General features: G+C 41.1%; 1 long non-coding RNA gene across 2 annotated transcripts; it reads right to left on the reverse strand.

Annotated features, from left to right (window-relative positions):
- On the reverse strand, positions 1–26,083 carry LOC124980745 (uncharacterized). 2 transcript variants are annotated; one of them, XR_007107866.1, is made up of 3 exons: positions 25,953–26,083; positions 22,165–22,230; positions 1–632 (listed from the first exon to the last, which is right to left on the reverse strand). It is a non-coding gene; the product is annotated as an uncharacterized LOC124980745 (long non-coding RNA). The 2 variants fall into 2 exon arrangements; XR_007107865.1 differs by lacking the exon at positions 1–632 and adding an exon at positions 4,125–5,521.
- Positions 26,084–26,763: the final 680 nt, after the last annotated feature.

The raw sequence follows: 26,763 nt of genomic DNA on the forward strand, positions 1-26,763 counted from the left end.
ATTGAGAGAGTTGACTCTGGACTCTGGCCTGTGCTCAGCAATGAGAGAAGTAACTGCCCCAGGCTAGGGCCCCCAGGCATAACTGAAGTTTCCAAACTGCAATCTCTCTCCACTCAGCACCAGTGTTCCAGGAAAAACCTTCTAAGTCCAGGACCTAGAGCCTGAATCCACCAAAAGGCCCTGAATGGACGAAGGCTGCCTTTAACTCCTGCTTTTAGGACCTGCCCAGAGCACATACTCCTCTCAGGAGTGAGAGAGTAGTTTCTTCCCGAAGGATCTTTGCTTCTGGGTTGTACATGTGTAAGGCTTCTTCCTCCATGTGGGGGGATTTGTCCATAGAAGAGAATACACCTATCTGATTGAACATGAATCAGGGATCTGAGTCTGCCAGGTCAAAGCCAGATCTGGACATTGGACAACTCACCATGTTGGCAGTACCCTCTATGATGAATTGTGGGATACCCACAGATTATGATAATAACCCAGCAGCAGGAGCAGCTGTGCTGCTTGAGCACTGACTGTGTGCTAGGAATAGAGTTCAACACGTCTGCAGAGATTGTCTCACTTGACTTTCATGACACCGTCAGTTAGGGACCAGTGTTTTCTCCAATGTTCCAATGAGGAAGCTGAAACTGAGAGGTGAAAGAACATGTTCAGCATACTGACAAGGCTGGAATTCTAACCCAGCTCCCTCTAACTCTGACTCTGGAGTGAGAGCTATACTTCTAACTCCATTCCCCTGCCAGCTGCCTGCCCTAAACCTCTATACCTTCAAAGACCATGTCCTGCCAGCTTTCCCCAGTCCACATCTGAGTCTGGCCTCACCCTGCAGTCAGACAAATATGCTCTCTCTAGAATATGTATGTAGAGCAAGAAACAAAATGCACAGGGATTCTTTTAGCTCAAAGTGCTCACACCCAGCTACCTTGAGGAAACAAACTGAGGTGGTGGTGGTGATGAGATGCATGTGCACGTGTGTACATGCATGAGTGTATTATACCCGGGAATCCCTATTGTTTGTCATCCTGGAAACCGTGACTGCTTTGAAACTGGCTGCTAAATTCCCCCTCCTGCCCTCCTCCCTGCCATACCCTGGCTTGGGGCAGGGAGGGAGAGTTGGGAAGCTGGGAATCTCTTCTTTCCTCAACAGAACTGCCCAAACTACAGTAGATGAAAAACCACCAAGTGTATTGTGACCTTGGCATCAGAATGTTCCCAGATCAGTGTCAGGTGTAAGGCCTAATTTGCCTGCTGAATACACCTTGCACTTCCTGCCTGAGGCAGCGACACTGCTGCCATACCCAGCCTCAAGATACTTCAGAAAGCTGATACCCAACCTCATCATCCCCATGCCAAGCCCCAGTCCTGCTGGGGATGGGGACAGTCATGGTTGCTAAACAGGGACAGAGTAAGGGAGGCTGAATGGACCTTGAGTCTAGCAGGTGAAGGGAGTGGGCAGCCAAGAATTTGTTTAGGGGACGTGAGGAGGCCTCTATGAGGGGTATCTCACATGAGCTGAGGTGCCCAGCCTCCCCAGCCTCCCATTCTGCCTCTGTGTGTGTTCCATTGTTCCATCAGACTTACAAAACACAAATTCAAAGGCAAAATTATGAGAAATTTCAAGACAGGGACTGACAAGCATTAAACCCCAAGCATAACGACCATGTGTACCTGTGCTAGTTGCACATCCAGCAAGCAGGCCCCATGCACACTCTATAATCCAGATCTAATTTAAGACTTGGACACCGACTGGTTCTTCACGATCATTGCTGAGGTTCTACATCCAATTACTAACTTCCCGCAATGGTTTTTCTCCTACTAGATAGAGCTTAAAGCTTTCAGTATCTCAGTTATCATTCTGGACTTTCTTACCCTTGGGGATTGGGTGGGGGTGGGAGTGTCCTTAATTTTCTTGCCTATTTTCTTCAACCCATACAGATTCCTGCTTTCTACACGTGATCTTCCTTAGTGGAAATAAGTTGGAACATATTTTAAATTTTGAAACAGAGTCTTATAAAGTTGCTCAGGCCTCACTAAGTTGCTAAGGCTGGCTTTGAACCTCCTGGCTGTGATCTTCCTGTGTTAACCTCCTGAGCTATGGGTTACAGGCATGCACCACCACACTGGGTGAGTTGGATCACTTTTGTTCTGTCCTCTTCTCTCTCTGAACTACCCCCAGAGAACAAGCTAATTGAACAAGATTCATTCTTCTCTTCCCTTCATTATCCTATCTACCCCAAGAGCCGAATCACACTGAATGATTAACAACCATGGGGATAAACCAGTACTGTGGCTTTTGCCTGAAATCCCAACAACTTGGGAGCCTGAGGCAAGAAGATCACAAGTTTGAGACCAAACTCCATGACTTAGCAAGATCCTGTTTCAAAATAAAAAAATTTAAAAAGGTTGGGGATGTAGCTCAATGTTAAAACATCTCTGGGTTCAATCCTCAGTCTCTCTCTCTCTCTCTCTCTCTCTCTCTCTCTCTCTCTCTCTCTCTCACACATACACACACACACACACACACATTCACACGAACCCATAATGATGATCCAGTAATTCCACTTCTGAGTATAGTCTTTTGCCTCATAATGATATTTTGGTCAAGAATGAACCACATACATGATGTGGACCCATAAGATTATAATGAAGCTGAAATAGTCCAATTACCTAGTGGTACTGTATGTTGTAGTGCAATGCATTACTTATATGGTTGTAAACAAACCTATGTGCTGCCAGTCATATAAAAGAATAGCACATACAATTATGCAAAATATGATACATGATAATAATAAATGACTATGCCACTGATTTATGTACTTACTCAACTATAATTTTTATCATTATGTATTTATTTTTCCTACATTTTTATTGGTCCATTATAGTTTACATACTGATGGAATTTGTTGTTACATATTAATACATGCACACAATATACAATATAACAATATAATTTGACCAATATCACACCCCAAAACTTTCCCCCTTTATCATTATTTTATAGTGTACTCCTTCTTATTAAAAGCTTAGGTTGGGCATGGTGGTACATGCCTATAATCCCAGTGACTTAGGCGGCTGAGGTAGGGGATCATGAGTTCAAAGTCAGTCTTAGCAACTTAGTGAGGCCCTAAGTAGCTTAGTGAGACCCTGTTTCTAAATAAAATATAAAAAGGACTGGGGATGTGGTTCAGTGGTTAAGTGCACCTGGGTTCAATCCCTTGTGTTTACTGTGCCTCTTGATTGCATCAAGGTGTCACATCAAGTGACTGACCTAAGTTTGTCTAAGTACATTCTATGGTGTTTACACAACAGTGTGTTATCTCTGTCTTTAAGCAATGAGTGGCTGTGTATTCAAATGAATAGAAAGCAGAGTCTCAAAGAGGTATTTGTACACCCATATTCATAGCAACATTATTCACAATAGCCAAAAGGTGAAAGCAACTCAAATATCCATCAACAGATGGGTAGGTAAACAAGCTGGTATACACATACAATGGAATATTATTCAATCTAAAAAGGAAGGAAATCATAACCCATGCTACAAGGAAGAACCTTAAAAACATGCTAAGTGAAACAAGTCATTCACAGAAGGACAATTATTGTATTAGTCCACTTATATGAAGTTCCTAGAGAGGTCAAGTTCAAAGAGACAGACAGTAGAATAGGGGAGAGAGGAATAAACAGTGTTTAATTGGTACAGAATTTCAGTTGGGGAAGATGAAAATTTCTGGATAGGATGCTGGTGATTGTTGCACAACAATGTGAATGTATTTGATGCCACAAAACTGTACACTTAAAATTGGTTAAAATGGTGGGGTATGTTGGTGCATGCCTGTAATCCCAGTGGCTCAGGGGGCTGAGGCAGGAGGATCATGAGTTCAAAGCTAGCCTCAGGGGGGAAAAAAAAAATGAGGTGCTAAGCAACTCAGTGAACCTTTGTCTCTAAATAAAATCCAAAATAGGGCTGGGGATGTAGCTCAGTGGTTGAGTGCCCCTGAGTTCAATCCCCAGTACCCCACCCCCCCACACGCAAAAGGGCTGGGGATACAGTTCAGTGGCTAGAGTGCCCTGGGTTCGACCCCAAGTAATTCCATAAAAAAAAAAAAGTTAAAATGGTAAATTGTATTTTATGTATATTTTTCTACAAAGATGCAGTTTGTTGTCCCCCAAATTATAATATCTGTAAATCAAGACCTTTGTAAATTAAAAGCAAAGGAAAACCAGCCACCAAAGAATCATGAAGCTCCTTTGGGTCAGCAATAAAATATATCATACAAAATATATTAGCAAATACTATTTAGATAAACATTCAGCCTTTCTTTCTTGGTCCCCATGGGTTACAAGGAGTGATGAGTCAAGTGGACAGTGAAACGGGGGAACCACCATGTTTGCATAAATGTGCCAAGAGATTTAATGACCAAGTTTTCAACAGTCTTTTCTTGAGTCTTGTACTTTCAACAGCTTCACCAGAGCTGTGGCGTATGGATGACTCATCAATTAGGGAAGTTACGGTCTGAAGGTGAGAGAGAGACCTAGGCCCCTAGGCAGTAGCCCTAGGAGTAATGCAAAGAAAATATGGGTGTCGCTGCAAGAGAGAATGGAGCCAGAGGGCTTCCTGATAAGAGCATTTGTCTACTCCACTCATTGCCTGCAAATGACCATGAACTTCATAACCCTAGGGGCTAAGTGGTCCCTGTTTGCAGCTCTGTCCACATGGCCTGCCACATGGTAACATTCAATAAACTTCATTTAATGAAGAGACTTGGGGCCTGGTTCCAAGTTCTGTTGCAATAACACTTCTGTAGTACAGTGGGTTATTTTCCACCACCTCCTCTCTCTTTCTTTCTTTTTTTTATACCAGGGATTGAACTCAAGAGTGCTTAACTCCTGAACCACATCCCCAGTCCTTTTTATTTTTATTTTGAGACAGGGTCTCACTAAGAGGCTTAGAGGCTTGCTAAATTCTGAGGCTGGCTTGGAACCTGTGATCCTCCTGCCTTAGCCACCCAATCTGCTGGGATTATAGGCATATACCACCACACCTAGTGACGGGTTGTTCTGATTAGTTCTGAGACCAGCCAAATCACCAGTCCAAGTGGAAGAACCTGGGATTTGTGCCAGTGGTGACTTGTCCAACTATCCCCAAGGATTCTCTCCTTCAGACAGGACTTATAAAGTATCTTTCTGTCTTTCAACACAAACACACACTCAAAAGGTTTGGTTGAGAAAAGAATTGCACTATAGACTGTGGAGTGCAATAAGAGCTAGTAGATGGATTAGGAGATGCATAGGACCTTCTGGACTTTATCCAAACTCAGTGATGGAAGTATCTGTGCTGATGTACAAGAGAGGGAGTCAGACCAGGGACCTAGAACTAGAGCTGGTGCTGGCTGTGTGACCTTGAGCCAATTCCTTTCCTTCAGAGGATCTCAGTTTTCCATTTAACAAGTGAAGGGATGACAATGCTTTCCAGGTGGGGTGTGATCAGTCCATTTCTCATTCTGGAGAAAACAGAAACCAGCTGTAAGGGAAGCAATTGAGCAAGAGAGATCATCATGAGAATATTCATGTCCTTTGATATAATCATCCCATCCCTTAATATTGATTTCAAGGCAACCATCTAAAAGAAAGAAAAACTTTCTGCAAGAGGATGTGTATTGCAGTACTGTTCATGGTGGGGCGGGGAAAGGAAGCAACTCGTTGGAATAAGAGGAGAATAGTTAATTGGCTGGGGTGGTGGGTGGGTAACCTGGGTTCTATCCCCAGCTCTGCAAAAACAAAACAAAACTGTAGCTACTGCATGAGTCATCCAGTCATCACAGATGAGTATCTTGAAAACACTTATGTGGTTGAGGGATTCTTGTGATGATCCAAATCAAAGTCAAAAGGTAAGATTTAAAAGGACAATAAAAAGAAAATAATGCTCCTACAGAGAAAGACTGGAATGAAAAGAGTAAAGGTGGTAATTTTTACCTTGTTCGGATGTTGTATTCATAATGACCTCTTTCTCATTTTTCAGATCTGTGTACCATTGATGTGTGTGTGTGTGTGTGTGTGTGTTTTGTGCAACAAAAGAAATTAATAGGTATAGCCTGTGATATTCTAATTGATGCCCACAAAGACTAAGGTCCTTATCCAAATGTCTGGATGGCCCCATATTGCTTAGCAACCACCTGCTGAACAGCAGTTGCTAGGAAACCAGAAACAGAGCTGCTCTCCTGAATAATAGTCCAGCATCAATACTACTGCCAGCCTCTTCCCCTCAAGTTCTCTCTGATTGTGTCTCCTTCTCCAGCTTTCCCCTCTGGGTTCCTACCTTCCTGGAGTTAACCTGCTAGTAGCACCCACTGGGATCCTACGATTGTAGAGCCCAGAGCACAGGTGATGACAGTTTACATAGGACTCTTTTGTTTCTGCTGCTCAAGGATTAGGTTCTAGACCAGAGTATGTACACGACTCTAAGTTTAACTTTGTAGTTATCCCATCATTGAAACAAGTATTGCCTATAGCCGCCAGAGGGTCATGGGCCTCTTCTCTGCCTGCTTCTTTGCCTGCTTTTACTTCCAGAAAGAGCATGGACCTCATTATGGGCCTCCACAACCCCAGCAGGCATCTGACTCAATGGAAGCATGAAAACCATGACTCTTGAATGAATCCTTTCTTCACAGAGGTCATGTGGACATCTCACTGTCTCAAGTAGCCCACTTTTCTTTTTTTTTTTTTTTTTTTTTTTGTGGTACCTGGGATTGAACCCAGGGGTTCTTAACCACACCCTCAGCCTTTTTTAAATGTTTTACTTAGAGAAAGGGTCTTGCTGAGTTGCTTAGGTCCTCACTAAGTTGCTGAGACTGGCTTTGAACTCACAATTCTCCTGCCTCAGCCTCCCAAATTGCAGGGATTACAGGAGTGCACCACCGTGCCTGACTTAAGTAGCCCACTTTAATTAATCTAAGGTGAATTCATCCAAACACAACAATCCTGAAAGACCCCCCCCAATTTCCCACCATTGTTAAGAATGATCCTGCACATGTAGATCCTTCTTTAAAATAGACCATATCTTATGCCACAAAGCAAATCTTTTTTTTTTTTTTTTTGCGGTAATGGGGATCGAACCCAGGGTCTCGTGCTTGTGAGGCAAGCACTCTATCAACTGAGCCATATCCCCAGCCCAGCAAATCTTAACAAATACAAAAAATAGATATACTACCCATATTCTATCAGATCATAATGGAATGAAATTAGAAATCAACAATAAAATAAAAAAATAAGCTACTCCAACACCTGGAGACTAAATAATATGCTATTGAATGATGAATGGATAGCAGAAGAAATCAGGGATGAAATAAAAAAATATTTAGAATGAGAATATCAATATATCAAAACCTCTGGGACGCTATAAAGGCAGTGCTGAGAGGAAAGTTCATTGCATTGAGCTCATTCATTAAAAGAATAAAAAGTCAACAAATAAATGACCTAACATTACATCTCAAAGTTCTAGAAAAAGAAGACCAAATCAACACCAAAAGCAGCAGAAGACAGGAAATAATTAAAGTCAGGGCTGAAATCAATGAATCTGAAACAAAAGAAACAATTCAAAAAATTGACAAAACCAAAAGTTGGTTCTTTGAATAAATAAAATTGATTAAACCCTTAGCCAAGCTAACAAGAGAGAAAACTCAAATTACTAAAATTCGTGATCACAACAGACACTACTGAAATACAGAAGATAATTAGAAACTATTTTGAAAATTTATACTCCAATAAAATAGAAAATCTCAAAGACATAGACAAATTTCTAGAGACATGACCTACCCAAACTGAATCAGAGGACACACACAATTTCAAAGAGATCAGTTTCAAGCAATGAAATAGAAGATGTCATCAAGAGCCTACCAAGCAGGAAAAGCCCAGACCCAGATGGATTCTCAGTCAAGTTCTAAAAGACCTTCAAAGAAGAACTAACACTAATACTCTTCAAATTATTCCATAAAATAGAAAAGGAGGAAACCCTTCCAAATTCATTCTATGAGGCTAGTATCATCCTGATTCCAAAACCAGACAAAGACACATCAAGGAAAGAAAACTTCAGACCCATATCCCTGATGAACATAAATGCAAACATTCTCAACAAAATTCTGGCAAATCACATAGGAAAACATATTAAAAAGATTGTGCTCCATGACCAAGTGGGGTTCCCAGGGATGCATACTTGGTTCAACATATGTAAATCAATAAAAGTAATTCATCACATCAATAGATTTAAAGAGAAGAATCATGATCATCTCAATAGATGCAGAAAAAGCATTTGACAAAATATAGCACCCCTTCATGTTCAAGACACTAGAAAAACTAGGGATAGTAGGAACAAACCTCAACATTGTAAAAGCTATCTCTCCTAAGCCCACGGCCAATATCATTCTAAATGGAGAAAAATTGAAATCATTCCTTCTAAAAACTGTAACAAGACAGGGATGTCCTCTTTCACCACTTCTATTCACATAGTCCTAGAAACTCTAGCCAGAGCAATTAGATGGAAGAAATTAAAGGAATATGAATAGGAAAAGAAGAACTCAAACTATCACTATTTGCTGATGACATGATTCTATATTTAGAGGATTCAAAAAATTCCACCAGAAAACTTATAGAACTAATGAATGAATTCAGAAAAGTAGGAGGATATAAAATCAATACCCATAAATCAAACACCGTCCTATACATCAGTGATGAATCCACTGAAAGAGAAATTAGGAAAACTACCCCATTTACAATAACCTCAAAAACAAACAAACAAACACACAAACTTGGGAATCACCTAATAAAAGAGGTGAAAGATCTCTACAATGAAAACTATGGAATTCTAAAGAAAGATATTGAAGAAGACCTTAGAACATGGAAAGATCTCTCATGTTCTTGGATAGACTGAATTAATATTGTAAAAATGACCATACTATCAAAAGCATTATATGGATTTAATGCAATTCCATTAAAATCCCAATGACATTCCTCATAGAAATGGAAAAAGCGATCATGAAATTCATTTGGAAAAATAAGAGACCCAGAATAGCCAAAGCCATCTTTAGCAAGAAAAGTAAATCAGGAAGTAAATCACGCTACCAGACCTTAAATATACTACAGAGCCATAGTAACAAAAATGGCATGCTACTGGCACCAAAACAGACATGTAGATCAATGGTGCTGAATAGAAGGCACAGAGACAAACCCACGTAAACACAGTTATCTCATACTAGACAAAGGTGCCAAAAACATTCACTGGAGAAAAGATAGTCTCTTCATCAAATGTTGCTGGGAAAACTAGAAATCCATATGAAGCAAAATGAAATTAAACCCCTATCTCTCACCCTGCACAAAACTCAACTCAAAGTGGATCAAATACTCAGGCACTAAAACAGAGACCCTACACCTTGTAGAAGAAAAAGTAGGCCCAAATCTCCAACACTTGTGAAGGAACTGTCTTCCTTCACAAGACTTCTAAAGCATAAAAAGTTATATCAAGAATCAATAAATGGGATGGATTCAAACTAAAAGACTTCTTCACAACGAAGGAAGCAACATGAAGAGAGAGCCTACAGAATGGGAGAATATCTTTACCATACACACCTTGGATAGAGAATTAATCTCCAGGATATATAAAGAACTAAAAAACAAACAAACAAACAAACACACACACAAAAAAACCCTCAACACCAAAAATAACAAATAACCCAATCAATAAATGAGCTAAGGAACTGAACAGACATTTCACAAAAGAAGATGTTCAATCAATCAACAAATAAATGAAAAGGTGCTCTACATCCCTAGTAATTAGAGAAATGCAAATCAAAATCACTCTAAGATTTCATCTCACTCTAGTTAGAATGGCAATTATCAAGAATACAAGCAACAATAAATGTTGGTGAGGATGTGGGGGAAAAGGAACACTCATACATTGCTGGTGGAACTGCAAATTGGTGCAACCAGTCTGGAAAGCAGTATGGAGATTCCTCAGGAAACTTGGAATGGAACCACCATTTGACCCAGCTCTCCTACTTCTCAGTTTATACCTGAAGGATTTAAAATCAGCATACTACAGTGATGCAGCCACAGAGATGTTTATAGCAGCTCAATTCACAATAGCCAAATGATGGAATTGACCTAGATGCCCTTCAACAGGTGGATGCATAAAGAAAATGTGGTACCTATACAAAATGGTATATTACTCATCCTTAAGGAAGAGTGAAATTATTGCATTTGCAGGTAAATAGATGGAGCTGGAGAATATCATACTAAGTGAAATAAGCCAAACCCAAAAAACCAAAGTCCAAATGTTTTCTCTAATATGAGGATGCTAATTCACTATGGGCAGGAGCACCTGTGATGGGCTGACAGCTCTGACTCCATGAGAATGTTATAGGCCAGACTCTAAGGGACATGACTAAACAGACTCCATTTTGCTCTGAGACTCCATGTTATGTAGGAAATAAACTTCTCCCATGGGAACACCCCGCCTCTGTACCCATCATCATTTACTTAGTGTGACATGTTTAACAATACAGAATGATAATTCCTATGTAAAGAAAAATTACTCTCTTTTGATTCTTATTGCTCCTAAACAATGTACCATGTGAACAGTGATTGTGTGGATATTAGGAACCATTCTTTAGTTTGTACCTAGGTAAGGGTCATTCTGACCCACTTCCCCCTCTGTCGATGATCTCATGATGTTAATGTGTAATTTTGAATCATAGCAACAGACACTTATGATTAATATGATTTTTGGTGTGGTTGGGGCTGTTCTCCCAATAGCCATTTTTTGGGGCAGTGTGAGACAGTCAGTTGGCCAGCTTAATAAAGACTCTCAAATTTGGACTTCTCAGTGGTGATTGGTCTGTTCTTAAGTTGCGCCCCATAATAGCACCTAGGGAAAAATAGAGCTACTTTATGTTAGGCAGAGGGCAGTGAAGGGAGGGGAAGGGGTAGAGGGATAAGAAGGATAGTAGAATGAACTGGACATTATTATCCTATGTACATATATGATTACATGATTTGTGTGATTCTACATCATATACAATCAGAAGAATGAGAAATTATACACCATTTATGTGTGATGTGTCAAAATGCATTCTACTGTCATGTGTAACTAATTAAAACAACAACAAAAAAAGAATGACCCTGCACTTGTTCCTATCATCTCTACTACCTTGCTCTACCATCACCTTCATCCTGAGGAAGTCATTTTCCACCTCTAATATCCACTGACTGCTCTGTTGAAAAAAGAAAAAAGAGTCAGAGAGATGGACCAGAGTAAACTGATGACAACTATGAAATGGAGCCAGAGAGCATCCTAGACAGGCCCTCCTGGGAATGAATAGTGGTGGCCCTCTTTTTCTAAGTGGGAATGTGAGTGAATGAACTCACCCTGTGTTCAGCCACACACTGGTTCCTTGACTTATAGAAGTTGCCCTGAAATGTGTTTTGGGTCCATCATTGGAACCTAAATTGCCTTTTTCTGACCTACTCACAGGTCAAAAGTGTCAGAGGTATCTCCAAAGTTCATAACCTGAGATTCTGAAGGATTATACATGTCTCTTAAGAACCAAAATATGGGAAATGAACCAGAGGAAAGACAGGTCCTATCTTCTAAGTGGGATGATGGCAAACCTGATTGTCAGTTAAAGAACTCCTGGGTCATGTGTGTTTAATATGCAAGGGTGAGAGGTTTCAAAGATTCAATATACTGCATTTATCCAAGATAACTGCTCCAATACATATGTCACATACTCTTCTCACAAAGTGACTGAAATACCAACCACTGAGAGGTTGGGGTTAAGTTCCTCCCCTTGAATCTTGGATGGGGTATGATTGCTCTCTTAGAGTATGGTAGAAGGGGTGCTATGTGACTTCCAAGGCTCGGTCATAAAAGGGTGCAGCTTCTACCTGTCTTGGAACGTTCACCCTGGGAACCCAACTGCCATGTTGTAGGGGAACTATGCAGGTGTTTCAGTCAGTAGCCCAGCTAACATCTCAACTCACAGTCAGCATAAACCATCAGATATGTGAATGTGCAGCCTCTAGATAACTCAGGCCCCCAGCTTTTGAGCTTCTTCAATTAATCTGAGTGGAACTGAGGCAAGTTCCCATTTTGCAGTGTCTGTGTACAATAAATGTTGTCATCATTTAATCCAGTAAGGTTTAGGATGCTTTAATATATAGCCATAATAACTGGAACAGTGGACAACTAGAAATAAAGTAGAGCATGGTTACATGAGAAACTAGATAAGAGTTTGGAAATCAAGAAGTGACACTATGCTGAGGTTTGTCCCTGCCATAACTCATGTTAAGGCTTAATTCCCCCACTGTAATGTTGAGGTGGTGGGGACTTTCAGGGGGAGAATTAGGTCATTGAACACCACTTCAGAAGGGATTAATGCCCATTTCGTGGGAGTGTGATAGATCCCAAAAGACTGAATTAATTCCCAAGAAAGTAAGTTATTGTAACCATCTAGCCCCCTTCTTTCCCTTTCTCTTCCTCATGCTACTGGTTTCTCACACTTGCTCCCATCATGAGAATGTTCATGATGTTGTGACTCAGTATAGGCCCTCTCCAAGTGCAATTGCCCCTCTACCCTTCAGAACTATAAGCCAAAATAAATATCTTTCTTTATAAAGTACCCAGTCTCGGGTATTTTGTTATAGCAATGGAAAATGGAATAAGAGCTGGATGCTATGGCACACTCCTGTAACCCCAGCAGTTCAGGAGGCTGAGGCAGAAGCATCCCAAGTTTGAGAGTAGTCTCAGCAACTTAGCAGGATCCTGTCTCAAAATAAAAAATAAAAAAGACTGAGGATGTGGCTCTGTAGTTAATGCCCCTGGCTAGGTTCCATCCCTGGTACCAAAAAAAAAAAAAAAAAAAAAAAAAAAAGAAGGAGGAGGAGGAGGAGGAGGAGAAGAAGGAGAAAAAGAGGAGGAAGAAGAAAATAAAATGGGAGAACCACCCTGAGCCTTACACAGCTGTACAGTATGATCTATGATCATCCTAATGGTGGTACAATTTTCCAGTACAGTTAAGGTTTTTCTATCCTTGGTAGACCAACATCTGGCCCCCAGGAAATTTTGTGGATTCACAGCTGTATACACATGTCAAACATCAAATTTTATTCATTAAATATATATATTAAGAAATTGAGGCGCGGGCACCTGGCGGGCGCCGCGGACACAGCAGGGGGAGGAGACACCGCGCCGGCCTGGCGTTCTGGAGCCGTGCTTGGTGTTCCTGAGCCAAAGCTGAACTTTTCCCCAAGAAGTCCCACATTTAGGGGCAGGAGGAGCGGGACAGGGGCGGAGAGCGGAGTTTCTGGAAGGAGCGGCAGCAGCAGCAGCAGCTGCACAACATGGCCTCCTCCACCTCCTCCTCCCCCGCTGGCGCGGAGAGCACCCCTCCTGCGCAGGGTGATTTTGGATCTTATTCACAAAGCTCTAGAAAGCACTTGGACTCGGAGCAACCACTGGGGCTCTGGGCGGCTGCCTGAGGAGGAGTTGCGTGGCGAGCTGTTTAGACCCAGAACTACCGTTTCTGCACCGGGGGGGTTGCCCGGAGGAAGAGGAGAAGCGCGGCGGGTTGCTTGGTATAGGAGTGACTGCATCAGAGCCACAGGCGGTTGCCAGAGGAGGAGGCGAGTGGTGAGTTGATTGGACTAAAAGCGACCGCTCCTGAACACCAGTGGCCTGACTGGAGGAGGAGTGTGGTGGGTCACTTGGTTTCAGAGCCACCGCTCCTGAACCCCCCCGGGGGGGCTACCCCGAGGAGGAGGAGGAGGAACAGGGCGGGTCACTTGGACTTGGAGTGACTGCCTAGGGCTACGGGTGGTTGGCGGGAGGAGGAGACGCGAAGTGAATTGCTTGGGCTCCTAGTGACTGCATCGGAAACCAGGCCGCTGTCCGGAGGAGGAGGTGTGTGGCGGGTCTCTGGGTATCGGAGCTATTGTACGGGGCTCCAGGTGGTGGCTCAGAGGACGGGCCGCATAGCCAGGCTAGGGGCAGAGCAGGGTCCCAGGAGCTAGGTGGCTTCTTGCTGGAAGAGCCGCACAGAGACACACCTAGGGGCGGAGCGAAGTTTCCAGGACTGCGGGCAGATTCTCTGGGAGAGGCAGCCTAAGGAGACTCGTCTGCGAAGGGTGAGGCTCCCAGGCCCAGGAGGTACGTCTGGGCCCCTGGGAACGTTGCAGAGGAAGACAGCCCAGCCCAGGCGGTAGTTGTAGATTGAGGGGAACCTCTAGGAGGGGAACTGATCAGCAAGACGTCCCCACCGAGTGAGTCTTCCCTGCCGGGTGAGGTTTTCCCACAGGGACGGTAAAACCAGAGACACAGGCACAAATAGGACTTGCCTCAGCCCGCAGCCTAGTTCCCCGTTGGATGACCATTGGTCAACAAGTGGAGGCACCTCTGCCCACTATCAGGGAATATACACCACCTAAGGGTCACCACCCATAGAGAGGCAGCTTCTTCCTGGAGCTCCGCATTATCAACTTCCTCCAAGACTTCAGGCTACTGAAGGATAAGAGGGGATATACTAGCAATCTTCAGGGACATTATAAGTCGATAGAGGAAATCTGCAATATCTTAATGACCCACTGATTCCTGAACAATATGAGAAAACAAGGGAAGAAAATGCCCCAAACATATCTAGATGGTACATCAATAAAATCCAACGACAGCATGGCAGAAGAAATGACAGAAAGGGAGTTCAGAATGTACATAATTAAAATGATTAGGGAAGCAAATGATGAGATGAAAGAGCAAATGCAGGCACTGAATGATGAGATGAAAGAGCAAATGCAGGCATTGAATGATAGCACCAATAGACAGTTAAAAGAGCAAATACAGGAAACAAAAGATCATTTCAATAAAGAGTTAGAGATATTGAAAAAAAAAAAAACAGAAATCCTTGAAATGAAGGAAACAATAAACCAAATTTAGAACTCCATAGAAAGCATAACCAATAGGATAGAACACCTGGAAGACAGAACTTCAGATATTAAAGACAAAATATTTAATCTCGAAAGCAAAGTTGAACAAACAGAGAAGATGGTAAGAAATATGAACAGAATCTGCAAGAACTATGGGATATCATGAAAAGGCCAAATTTGAGAATTATTGGGATTGAGGAAGGCTTAGAGAAACAAACCAAAGGAATGAATAATCTATTCAATGAAATAATATCAGAAAATTTCCCCAATATGAAGAATGAAATGGAAAATCAAGTTCAAGAGGCTTATAGGACTCCAAATACGCAAAATTACAACAGACCCACACCAAGGCACATTATAATGAAAATACCTAACATACAAAATAAAGACAGAATTTTAAAGGCTGTGAGAGAAAAGAACCAAATTACATTCAGGGGGAAACCAATACGGATATCAGCAGATTTTTCAATCCAGACCCTAAAAGCTAGAAGGGCCTGGAACAACATTTTTCAAGCTCTGAAAGAAAATGGATGCCAACCAAGAATTTTATACCCAGCAAAACTTACCTTCAAATTTGACGATGAAATAAAATCATTCCATGATAAACAAAAGCTAAAAGAATTTACAAAAAGAAAGCCAGCATTACAGAACATTCTCAGCAAAATATTTCATGAGGAAGAGATAAAAAACAAAGAAGCATATCAGCAAAGGGAGGAATTACCCTAAAGGAACTGTCAAATAAAGGAGGAACCAAGTTGTGTCAAAAAAATAAATAAATAAATAAATAAAATTTTAAATATGAACCAAATGACCGGGAATACAAATCATATCTCAATAATAACCCTGAATGTTAATGGCCTGAATTCATCAATCAAAAGACATAGACTGGCAGATTGGATTAAAAAGAAAGATCCAACAATATGTTGCCTGCAAGAGACTCACCTCATAGAAAGAGATACCCATAGACTAAAGGTGAAAGGATGGGGAAAAACATACCATGCACATGGACTCAGCAAAAAAGCTGGAGTATCCATCCTCATTTCAGATAATGTGGACTTCAAGCCAATGTTAGTCAGAAGGGATAAAGAAGGACATTTCATACTGCTTAAGGGAAGCATAAATCAGCAAGATATAACAATCATAAACATCTATGCCCCAAACAGTGGCTCATCCATGTATGTCAAACAAATCCTTCTCAATTTTAGAAACCAAATAGACCATAACACAATAATACTAGGTGATTTTAACACGCCTCTCTCACCACTGGACAGATCTTCCAAACAAAAATTGAACAAAGAAACCATAGATCTCAATAACACAATCAATAATTTAGACTTAACAGACATTTATAGAATATACCATCCAACCAAGAGCGAATACACTTTCTTCTCAGCAGCACATGGATCCTTCTCTAAAATAGACCATATATTATGCCACAAAGCTAATGTCAGCAAATACAAGAAGATAGAGACACTACCTTGTATTCTATCAGATCATAATGGATTGAAGTTAGAAATAAATGAAAGAGTAAAAAACAGAAACTACTCCAACACCTGGAGATTAAACAATATGCTATTATATGATGAATGGATAACAGAAGATATTAGGAAGGAAATTAAAAAATTCTTAGAGGTAAACGAGAACAAAGAAACATCATATCAAAATCTCTGGGACACTATAAAAGCAGTACTTAGAGGAAAATTTATTTCATGGAGTGCATTTAATAAAAGAAGTAAAACTCAAAAAATAAATGACCTAACACTACAGCTCAAAGCCCTAGAAAAAGAAGAACAGACCAATACCAAAAGTAGTAGAAGACAGGAAATAGTTAAACTTAGAGCTGAAATCAACGAAATTGAAACAAAAGAAACAATACAAAAAATTGACAAAATAAATAGTTGGTTCTTCGAAAAAATAAACAAAATTGATAAACCTTTAGCCACACTAACAAAGAGAAGACGAGAGAAAACCCAAATCACTAAAATTCGGAATGAACAAGGAAATATCACAACAGACACAACTGAAATACAAAACATAATTAGAAGCTATTTTGAAAATCTATACTCCAACAAAATAGAAAATTTTGAAGACATCAACAGGTTTTTAGAGACATATGAATTGCCTAAACTGAACGAGGAGGACATACACAATTTAAATAGACCAATTTTAAGTAATGAAATAGAAGAAGTCATCAATAGCCTACCAACAAAGAAAAGTCCGGGACCAGATGGGTTCTCAGTCGAATTCTACAAAACCTTTAAAGAAGAGCTCATTCCAATACTTCTCAAAGTATTCCATAAAATAGAAGAGGAGGGAACCCTCCCAAACTCATTCTATGAAGCCAATATTACCCTGATACCTAAACCAGACAGAGACACATCGAGGAAAGAATATTTCACACCAATATCCTTAATGAACATCGACGCAAAAATTCTCAACAAAATTTTAGCAAATCTCATACAAAAACATATTAAAAAGATAGTGCACCATGATGAAGTGGGTTTCATCCCAGGGATGCAAGGTTGGTTCAACATCAGGAAATCAATAAATGTAATTCACCATATCAATAGACTTAAAGTCAAGAATCACATGATTATTTCGATAGATGCAGAAAAAGCATTTGATAAAATACAGCACCCCTTCATGCTCAAAACACTAGAAAAAATAGGGATAGTGGGAACATTCCTTAACATTGTAAAGGCCATCTACACTAAGCCCATGGCTAATATCATTCTAAATGGTGAAAAACTGAAAGCATTCCCTCTAAAAACTGGAACAAGGCAGGAATGCCCTCTTTTACCACTTCTATTCAATATCGTCCTTGAAACTCTAGCCAGAGCAATTAGACAGACCAAAGAAATTAAAGGGATACGAATTGGAAAAGAAGAACTCAAACTATCCCTATTTGCTGATGATATGATTGTATACTTAGAGGAACCAGGAAATTCCACCAGAAAACTTTTAGATCTCATAAGTGAATTCAGTAAAGTAGCGGGATATAAGATCAATGCACATAAATCTAAGGCATTTTTATACATAAGCGATGAATCTTCAGAAAGAGAAATTAGGAAAACTACCCCATTCACAATAGCTTCGAAAAAAATAAAATACTTGGGAATCAATCTCACAAAAGAGGTGAAAGACCTCTACAATGAGAACTACAGAACACTAAAGAAAGAAATTAAAGGAAACCTTAGAAGATGGAAAGATCTCCCATGTTCTTGGATAGGAAGAATTAATATTGTCAAAATGGCCATACTACCAAAAGTGGTATACAGATTCAATGCAATTCCAATTAAAATCCCAATGATGTACCTTACAGAAATAGAGCAAGAAATTATGAAATTCATCTGGAAGAATAAAAAACCCAGAATAGCTAAAGTAATCCTTGGCAGAAAGAGTAAAGCAGGGGGTATCGCTATATCAGATCTTCAACTCTACTACAAAGCAATAGTAACAAAAACGGCATGGTATTGGTACCAAAATAGAAAGGTGGATCAATGGTACAGAATAGAGGACATGGACACAAACCCAAATAAATACAATTTTCTCATATTAGACAAAGGGGCCAAAAATATGCAATGGAGAAAAGATAGCCTCTTCAACAAATGGTGCTGGGAGAATTGGAAATCCATATGCAACAGAATGAAACTAAACCCATATCTCTCACCATGCACGAAACTAAACTCAAAATGGATTAAGGATCTCGGAATCAGACCAGAGACCTTGCATCTTATAGAAGAAAAAGTAGGTCCAGAGCTTCAACATGTCGGCTTAGGACCAGACTTCCTCAACAGGACTCCCATAGCACAAGAAATAAAAGCAAGAATCAATAACTGGGATAGATTCAAACTAAAAAGCTTTCTCTCAGCAAAGGAAACTATCAGCAATGCGAAGAAAGAGCCTACAGAGTGGGAGAAAATCTTTTCCAATCATACTTCAGATAGAGCGTTAATCTCCAGAATCTATAAAGAACTCAAAAAACTCTACACCAAGAATGTAAATAATCCAATTGACAAATGGGTAAGGAAATAAATAGACACTTCACAGAAGAAGAGATACAAGCAATCAACAAACATATGGAAAAAATGTTCAACATCTCTAGTAATAAGAGAAATGCAAATCAAAACCACCCTAAGATTCCATCTCACCCCAATTAGAATGGCGATTATCAAGAATACAAGCAACAACAGGTGTTGGCGAGGATGTGGGGAGAAAGGTACACTCTTACATTGCTGGTGGGGCTGCAAATTAGTGCAGCCACTCTGGAAAGCAGTGTGGAGATTCCTTAGAAAACTCGGAATGGAACCACCATTTGACCTAGCTATCCCACTCCTTGGCCTATACCCAAAGGACTTAAAATCAGCATATTACAGAGATACAGCCACATCAATGTTCATAGCTGCTCAGTTCACAATAGCCAGATTGTGGAACCAACCTAGATGTCCTTCAATTGATGAATGGATAAAGAAACTGTGGTATATATATATAATGGAATATTACTCAGCCATAAAGAATGATAAAATTATGGCATTTGCAGGCAAATGAATGAAATTGGAGAATATCATGCTAAGTGAGATAAGCCAATCTCAAAAAACCAATGTACGAATGATATCGCTAATAAGTGGATGATGACACATAATGGGGGGTGGGAGGGGTTAGTGTTAGGGTTAGAGTTAGGGTTAGGGAGGGGGGCAAGAATGGAGGAAGGAAGGACTGTATAGAGGGAAAAGAGGGGTGGGAGGGGTTGAGGGGAAGGGGAAAAAATAACAGAATGAATCAAACAATATTACCCTATGTAAATTTATGATTACACAAATGGTATGCCTTTACTCCATATACAAACAGAGAAACAACATGTATCCCATTTGTTTACAATAATAATAAAAAAACAAATAAGAAACAAAAACAAACAAACAAACAAAAAAAGAAATCGATATATGTATTTAATGAGTAAAATTAAAATTATGTGTTGATCCTATCTTAATAAAGCTGGACATCTGATTTTGTTTCTCTTGGGTCAGCAAGGAGAAGTAGAATGGTTTATTTTATAATCCTGGTTGACAGCACCATGAGAGTCTAATGAAGAATGGTGTGTGTGTGTCTGAGTGGGGGGATGTAGAGCTTCAGGGAAGTCCCACACTCTACAGCACAGGGCCTCACTCTGTGGTCTAATTTGTGGCTGACATTCCTGAATCCAGAGCCTGTCTCGTTCAGCCCCTTCAGAGACTCAACATCCAGCCTTCTGCAGGGTTAGGGGAGCAACATTGCCTTTGCCCTGTGGGCTGGCAAGAATGGGAGAGATCTGGGGCCTAACTCCTGGCTGCTCCTAATATAGACTTTGAATGAATCCTGCTGCTTTTGGCAACTCTGTGCCCATGTAGGAGAGACGCAGGACTTCTGGGTCCTGATCTTTCTTGGGTCCTGCAGTGCAAACTGGTTTCTTGTGAAACTCTGCAGGCTCAGGTTTAGCTTTCCCTGCTGTGCCACAGAAGAGCTTATATTCATCTGCTTACCATCTTCCAATATTTGTGTTGACATTCTTCATTTCTTACACTTTCCTTAGTTCTCATTATTCTGGGATTGTACTTTTTCTATTCTTCTATGGATATTTTAGTGGGATTTCAGGAGGGAACAGGGATAACTAAGTATATAGAATCCATATCAGGACTATCAAGATAGGTACAGGCATCACTACCATGGGGTCTTACAGGTGGAAAGATGGGGCACAACTCCAAATATAATAAGGAAAATTGTATATATCCATAACTAGAAGTACTGCTGATTTCTGTGATATAAATTATGTATATATATTCATTTATTCAACAAATTGTTGAGTTATTATCAGGTGCCAGGGCATGTGAAATGCATTAGTGATTTATACATTAAAAAGAAAAGCAGAAAAAGTGGGCTGGGGTGTAGCTCAGTGGTAGTGTGTGCTTTGCATGGAAGTCTGAGTTTGAAAATCGAAATAAATAAAGTAGAATAGAGGGAATTAAGAGTGTGAACGTGGAATATATCAGAAAGGGTAAGCTTGATTGAGAATATGAGTGAGAGTCAAGTCAAGTTTAAAGGAGGTGAGGGAGTTGGCCATGTGGCTATGGAGGAAAGAATATCCCAGGCAGAGAATATAGTGGAAAAGATGGAGGTGAATCTGTTAAGGAAACTGCATGGCAGGAACAGATGGAGAGGGGTTGGAGAGGTTGGGAGGCAGCAGGTAGAGCTTTGATATTTAATTCTATTTTATAAATTAATCAAAAACCCAGTGTGTGAGAATGTGGTATGTTTAAAAAAATGACATATGACAGTTGGCAAATTGAAAAGGCAGACTTTATTTAGGACTAATGGGGTTTTGTAGAAGTGGAGAAAAATTGGGCCCAACTCTGATTTATAGCCAAGGAACAGAGTGGGGCTTGTGGGAACCAGGGTAGGCCATGGATGGAAAATGATCAAGAAGGTAGGTGCTAGGTTTGAATGTGTCCCCCGAAGTTTATGTGCTGGAAACAATCCCAAAGCAATAGTGTTGAGTGGTGACTGAGCCATGAGGACTCTGCCCTTGTAAAGGGATTAATGCCATTACTTTGGTGTTATTTGGTGTTACTGGCTCAGTGACTTTTTGTGCTCTCCATCAGAAGAATCATATAAAGGCACAACTGTGACAGGGACAAAACTCTACTGGGACTTCTTTTTTTTTTTTTTTTTTTTTTTAGTTGTAGATGGACACAATACCTTGTTTCATTTATTTACTTATTTTTATATGATGCTGACGATCAAACCCAGTGCCTCATGCCTACCAAGCAAGTGCTCCACCACTGAGCCCCAGCCCCAGCCCTCTACTGGGACTTCTTGCTGGAGCAGAAGGGAAACAGCCCTGACCAAGAGAGTGTCCATCTGGTTCCCTGGACAAAGGAAGACAGTTGATCGTATTCATGGGAAAGCATTGCTTGCCTGAATGGGCTAGGCTCTAGGAATTTTAATTGGCTTTGGGCACATTTTCAAAGGTGTTTTCTTTGTGGAAGGGGGTTCAACCTGGAGCCAAATGTCCCATCTCTCCCTGTGTATTCTTCTTTGCCTTGGGATAAGGATGAGTCTGCAGTTGTTATGGAAACAGGTGGGGAATGGAAGAAAACACAAACCATGTGAGTAGCAGGTTAAGTGTCCAGAGAATTTGCTGTTTCAGTGATTCCTCAACATTTTTACCTTTTATGTTGTTCGTCCTTGCAGAGTCAAGGTGAGATCATCCTGGTTTTGTGATGCACCTGATTTCTGTAGCAATAAAAAGACTGAGAGTGAGAGAGTGAGTGAGGAGTTAAGGAAAAGCACACACTGTGCTCTCTTAATCACTAACAAGCTAAGAAAGCATTTGCCCTTCTTGGGTGGAGGTTGATTATACCTCATTCACCCCTTGGGTTTTTTACTCCCTTAACCTTAAGAGATGCTTCTTTTCATAGGGTTGGGGTGCCTACTATCTTAGTGATTGTGGGTGAGTTATCAAGGGAGTAGGTTCTTGATAGAAAGACGAGTTCAGGAGCCAGGTGCAATGGCACACACCTGTAATCCCAATGGCTCAGGAGGCTAAGGCAGGAGGATCACAAGTTCAAAATCAGCCTCAACAACGTATCGAGTCCCTAAGCACATGCAGGGCTGCAGGTCAATTGCTTCTTGGAAAAGAAGAAATGTGGGGGTCAGCACAGTGGGCCATTTTATAGAATTATTTTTTCAATCTGGTGTTCCCACCACTCGCACCTGTCTGTCCCCTAAGGTTGTTATCAGAATTTTTGTGTTTGTAAGGTATAAACCCATAGCAGTACTCCAAACAGCAAGAATGTCTGTGAGCAATGGTCTGACCTAAGTAACACCCGCTCAGAAAGATCCTTTCATCCTAACTAAAGTGGTGCACACAACCACTGAAACCAGAGTTTTGAGATGAGACTAGATTCCCCACTTCACCAATTTCCTCTGGGTTCTTGTCTTGCAAATTTTGAAGAATAAAATCCATGGGCAATCATGGAAGGGAAAAGTAAACAAATGGAGCAGGATTTATTTAAGCAAGAAAAGATAGAACTTTTGTTGACAGCTCAGTCCTTGTCCCCAATTGAAGGACATGGAAATGGCAACCCCCAAAACAGTGGCCTGGGAAGAGGGAGGGAGGAAGAAGGTGAAACATTGATAACTTTGATCCTTTCCCCATACATCCTTTCCCAGTGTCAAGACCAACCTTGGGAAGGAAGAAAACATACCCAGTGAAAAGACAATCCTGGAAAAGGGCAAGCATTGATCCTTTTCCAATAGAACCTTTCTCAGTGACAATACAATAGGCCCTCCATTCTTGTCCTGTAAAAACACTGCCCAGTAAAAACAAATTTCGAATTCTCACAACCTGTTTCCTGAATGCCTAAACTATGTTCTGTTAAAGTCTCCAATGGTTAAAGTCATCCCCCAGTGCGTAACCTACATAAACCAAGACCTCTCCAGTAATTGGGGCCATTTTCTACCCAGAAAGTGAATCCTCCAATGCCTGCCTCTGCTGCTGAATAAAAGGCATAGCTGATCCATGAAGCCAGCTCCCGTTCTAGTTATTTGTACTTTCATTATGGTGCCGAAACCGTTTTGGTTATTTTTGTTTACACCAATGCCAATCCAATAATGAGGACAAGGTTTGGAGAAAAAGGAAAAAGGTTTGCTCCTTTGTTAGCAGAGGAGAAACATAGGGGACGCCTATCAAAGGTTGTCGTTCAGCCCATCAGCAGGAACAGGTAGCTTTTAAAGAGGTAATTCAAAGGCTACATTCCATGCGTTCTCTGTCTGGAGTTGTAATTCACTTGTTAGTTTGTTAGACAGTCATTTATGAGATCTTCTGGTACCATCCCCAAAGTCTGGATTGCTTCGTTCCTGTGGTGGGTGTGTACTCAGGTGTAGTGGGTAACTGACCCAGGCCTGGATACAAAATAAACTAAGGACACTATAAAAATTAGTGTCTGGGAAAGGGTGAGAGTTCTCCTCCTCTCTCCTGCCAGCTGGTTTTCAGGGAACCTAATTAGCACCATTCACTCTTTCCTTTTGGATTGTAAAGGACTTTCCCTAGGACTCAACTACTTTCCTTTGAAGTGTAAATGCCCCTGTGAAGACTCCAGGCCCAAGGCTAGGGATTTACTGAAGGCCTTGTAAGAGTAGCCGGTTTCCTTACTGCACTCTGTTTCTGAAAACACGACTCCCACTTGAAAACTCTTACACACTATTGTATATTGATTTTTGAAATCTTGTGCACAACTATGTATCGTTTTAGACTAGAAAATTTATGACACTAGATAGCCTATAAATGTAAAAAACCGGTAAACCAGTTTTTTTGTTTTTTTTTTTTTCTAAAAAACTTCAGAATCTGAAGTGCTGATCTCCTCAGGGCCCACGGGCGTAAAATAAAATTTGGTTTCTCCTACTCTTCGAGTGCTGTTCCGCTTCTTGCCTGATTTCCCCCAACACAGGGACAGATAACTGCCTAGGATGGGGAAGAAAGGTAGTCCAGTTTCTCCTGAGATTAGGGAGGGGGAGAGATTAGGGAGGAGCAGGGAGCGAGGAAGAGAAACAAGTCCATTTTAAAAATAAATCCCATTTGTTTACAATAAAAATAAAATAAAATAAAATTCTATCTTAAAAAATAAAATAAATTGCAGTGGTAGAGCAGCAAGGACTATATTCAAAGCATAAAGTGGACTACTGTTACAGAACTCTCACCATGTGGGAGGGGGCCAGATAGAAGAAAAAAAAGCTTGTATATGGTTCTGGGTAGAGCATGGAGTAAAAACTATGTTAAATAGTCATTGAAAAAGTACCAGGGCTATCATCTTCCTTTCCATTTTCTTCCTATAACTTCCATCTGGGTTCACCCACACCTTCAGGTTTTCCAACTCTGAAACAAAGGAGTTGGCTGTAAGTGAACACCTGCAGGTGAGCCTCAAGGTCTTTTATATTAGTCCTTGAGGGTACTCATTAATGTCTACCCTTATCCTCCAGGTGCGATTGGGGTTAGGGGCCCATCATCTTGACTGCCTAGTCATTTTACTATCTATTCTATTTTATCCTCATTCACCACCATCTATCTCCCTCCTCAATTTTTTCCCCTTCTTTTTTTTCCCTTTGGCAGCACTGGGGATTGAACCCAGGGCCTTGTGCATGCTAGGCAAGTTCTCTTACACTCTACCAATTTTATTTTCTTAAAGTACCTCCCCATATCTGAAATGATTTTATTATCTATTTGTTTATTAACTAGTTCTTATCTCCTTGCCATTAGAATGTAAATTGCTAGAGGGCAGATACTGTGGCTTTATTATCACTGGAACCTAGAGCAGCCCAGGGCACAATGGAGGTAGGTTTGTCTAATGATTGTTCACTGCATGAGTAACTGTATAGGAACCTCACCTCCATTAGCCTTCATAATCAAACAACCCTTTGACTCAAGTACGAAAACTGAGGTTCAGAGAGATTTATATTGTTCCAAGATCACACAACTAGTGGACAGTAGAGCCAGTGATACCGACGGTTATCAGTGATGAGTTCAGTTTCCTCAAATGTTGGAGTTTGAACATTTGAGAAGCGCTGAGGCAAGTGTAGAAAGCAAATTTTATTTAAAAAATAGTAACACAGACTTCTCCCTGGAGGGAAAAGGGGGCCAAAGCTGGTGATGGATATGGAAAATGACAAACCCCAAAATAGTGTGGCCTGGGGAGAGGGAGTGAGGAAGAAGGCAATACATTGACAACATTGATCCTTTCTCAATATATTCTTTCCCAGTGACAAGACAGGCCCTGGGGAGGTGATATCCCTCAAGTCTGGAATGATAGTGTCTGGGAAGAGGCCAAAGCATTGCTCCTTCCCAAAACAAATCTTTTCCCAGATACTAACTGCTGACCCCAGACCCCCCCATCTCTTGCAGTAAGAACAGATCCCAAATTGCTGAGTGCCCAAACTGCCACCCTCATTAATTAACTCACCTCTCAGGGTAACCTATGTAAGCACAGACTCCACTATTGGTCAGAGGCTGATTTTCCACCAGGAAACTGGGTCCGGTCAGAGGAGTGACCATTGCTGAATAAAGGCTCTGCTGATCTGTGAAGTTTGCACCTGACTAGGTCCTTTGTTGCTAAGGGCTGGTGTCCTGGTAACCCAAGAAGTGGGAGTGTCCTGCCCCTTTTATACACTTAGGTTTTCTTTGTTCTCCTGTCCTCTTCCCCCTTCTCTCTCTCCTTCCTGCCTACCTACATGACTTGGCCCTGGAGATACCAGGTGGAATGGCCGAAAGGTGCGAAGCAGGTGGGCTGGAAGGGCCAAGGTGGAGTGAGCGGGAATGAAGCGGCAGCCCAGGGCGCATTAATTAGCAGCTCCCCATCTGTTCAGGGTGTGCTTCATTAATAACCTTCTGGGAGGAGCAACATAGGCAGGCCATCTTGGTAATCAAAGGGCTCTGGAGGCATTAACATTCCAACCTCCCAGGGGCGGTCTCCAACTTCCTGAACCCAAACCAGCCTCGTGATCTAGTTACCTATCTACACTGACTGCCTATCTTAATTCTTGCTTCACATTCACTATCTGTCCCTCAAAATCCCAGTTGTTGCTAATAGAATTGGAATCCAAAGCAGACGTGCATCTCTGTGTCTCCCACCCACACACACTTGTTTGCTTCTGGTCTTTCTCCTACTCCTAGACTGGCCCCATTTTGGAGCTGGCTGCCGTGGAAACGATTTGGAAGTAGATTTCTTCAGCCTCAGGACAACGAATGTTTGAGACAGGCTGGGGGAGGGGAAA

This window comes from Sciurus carolinensis, chromosome 3 (genome assembly GCF_902686445.1).
Source record: "Sciurus carolinensis chromosome 3, mSciCar1.2, whole genome shotgun sequence".
NCBI classification, from domain to species: Eukaryota; Metazoa; Chordata; class Mammalia; order Rodentia; family Sciuridae; genus Sciurus; species Sciurus carolinensis.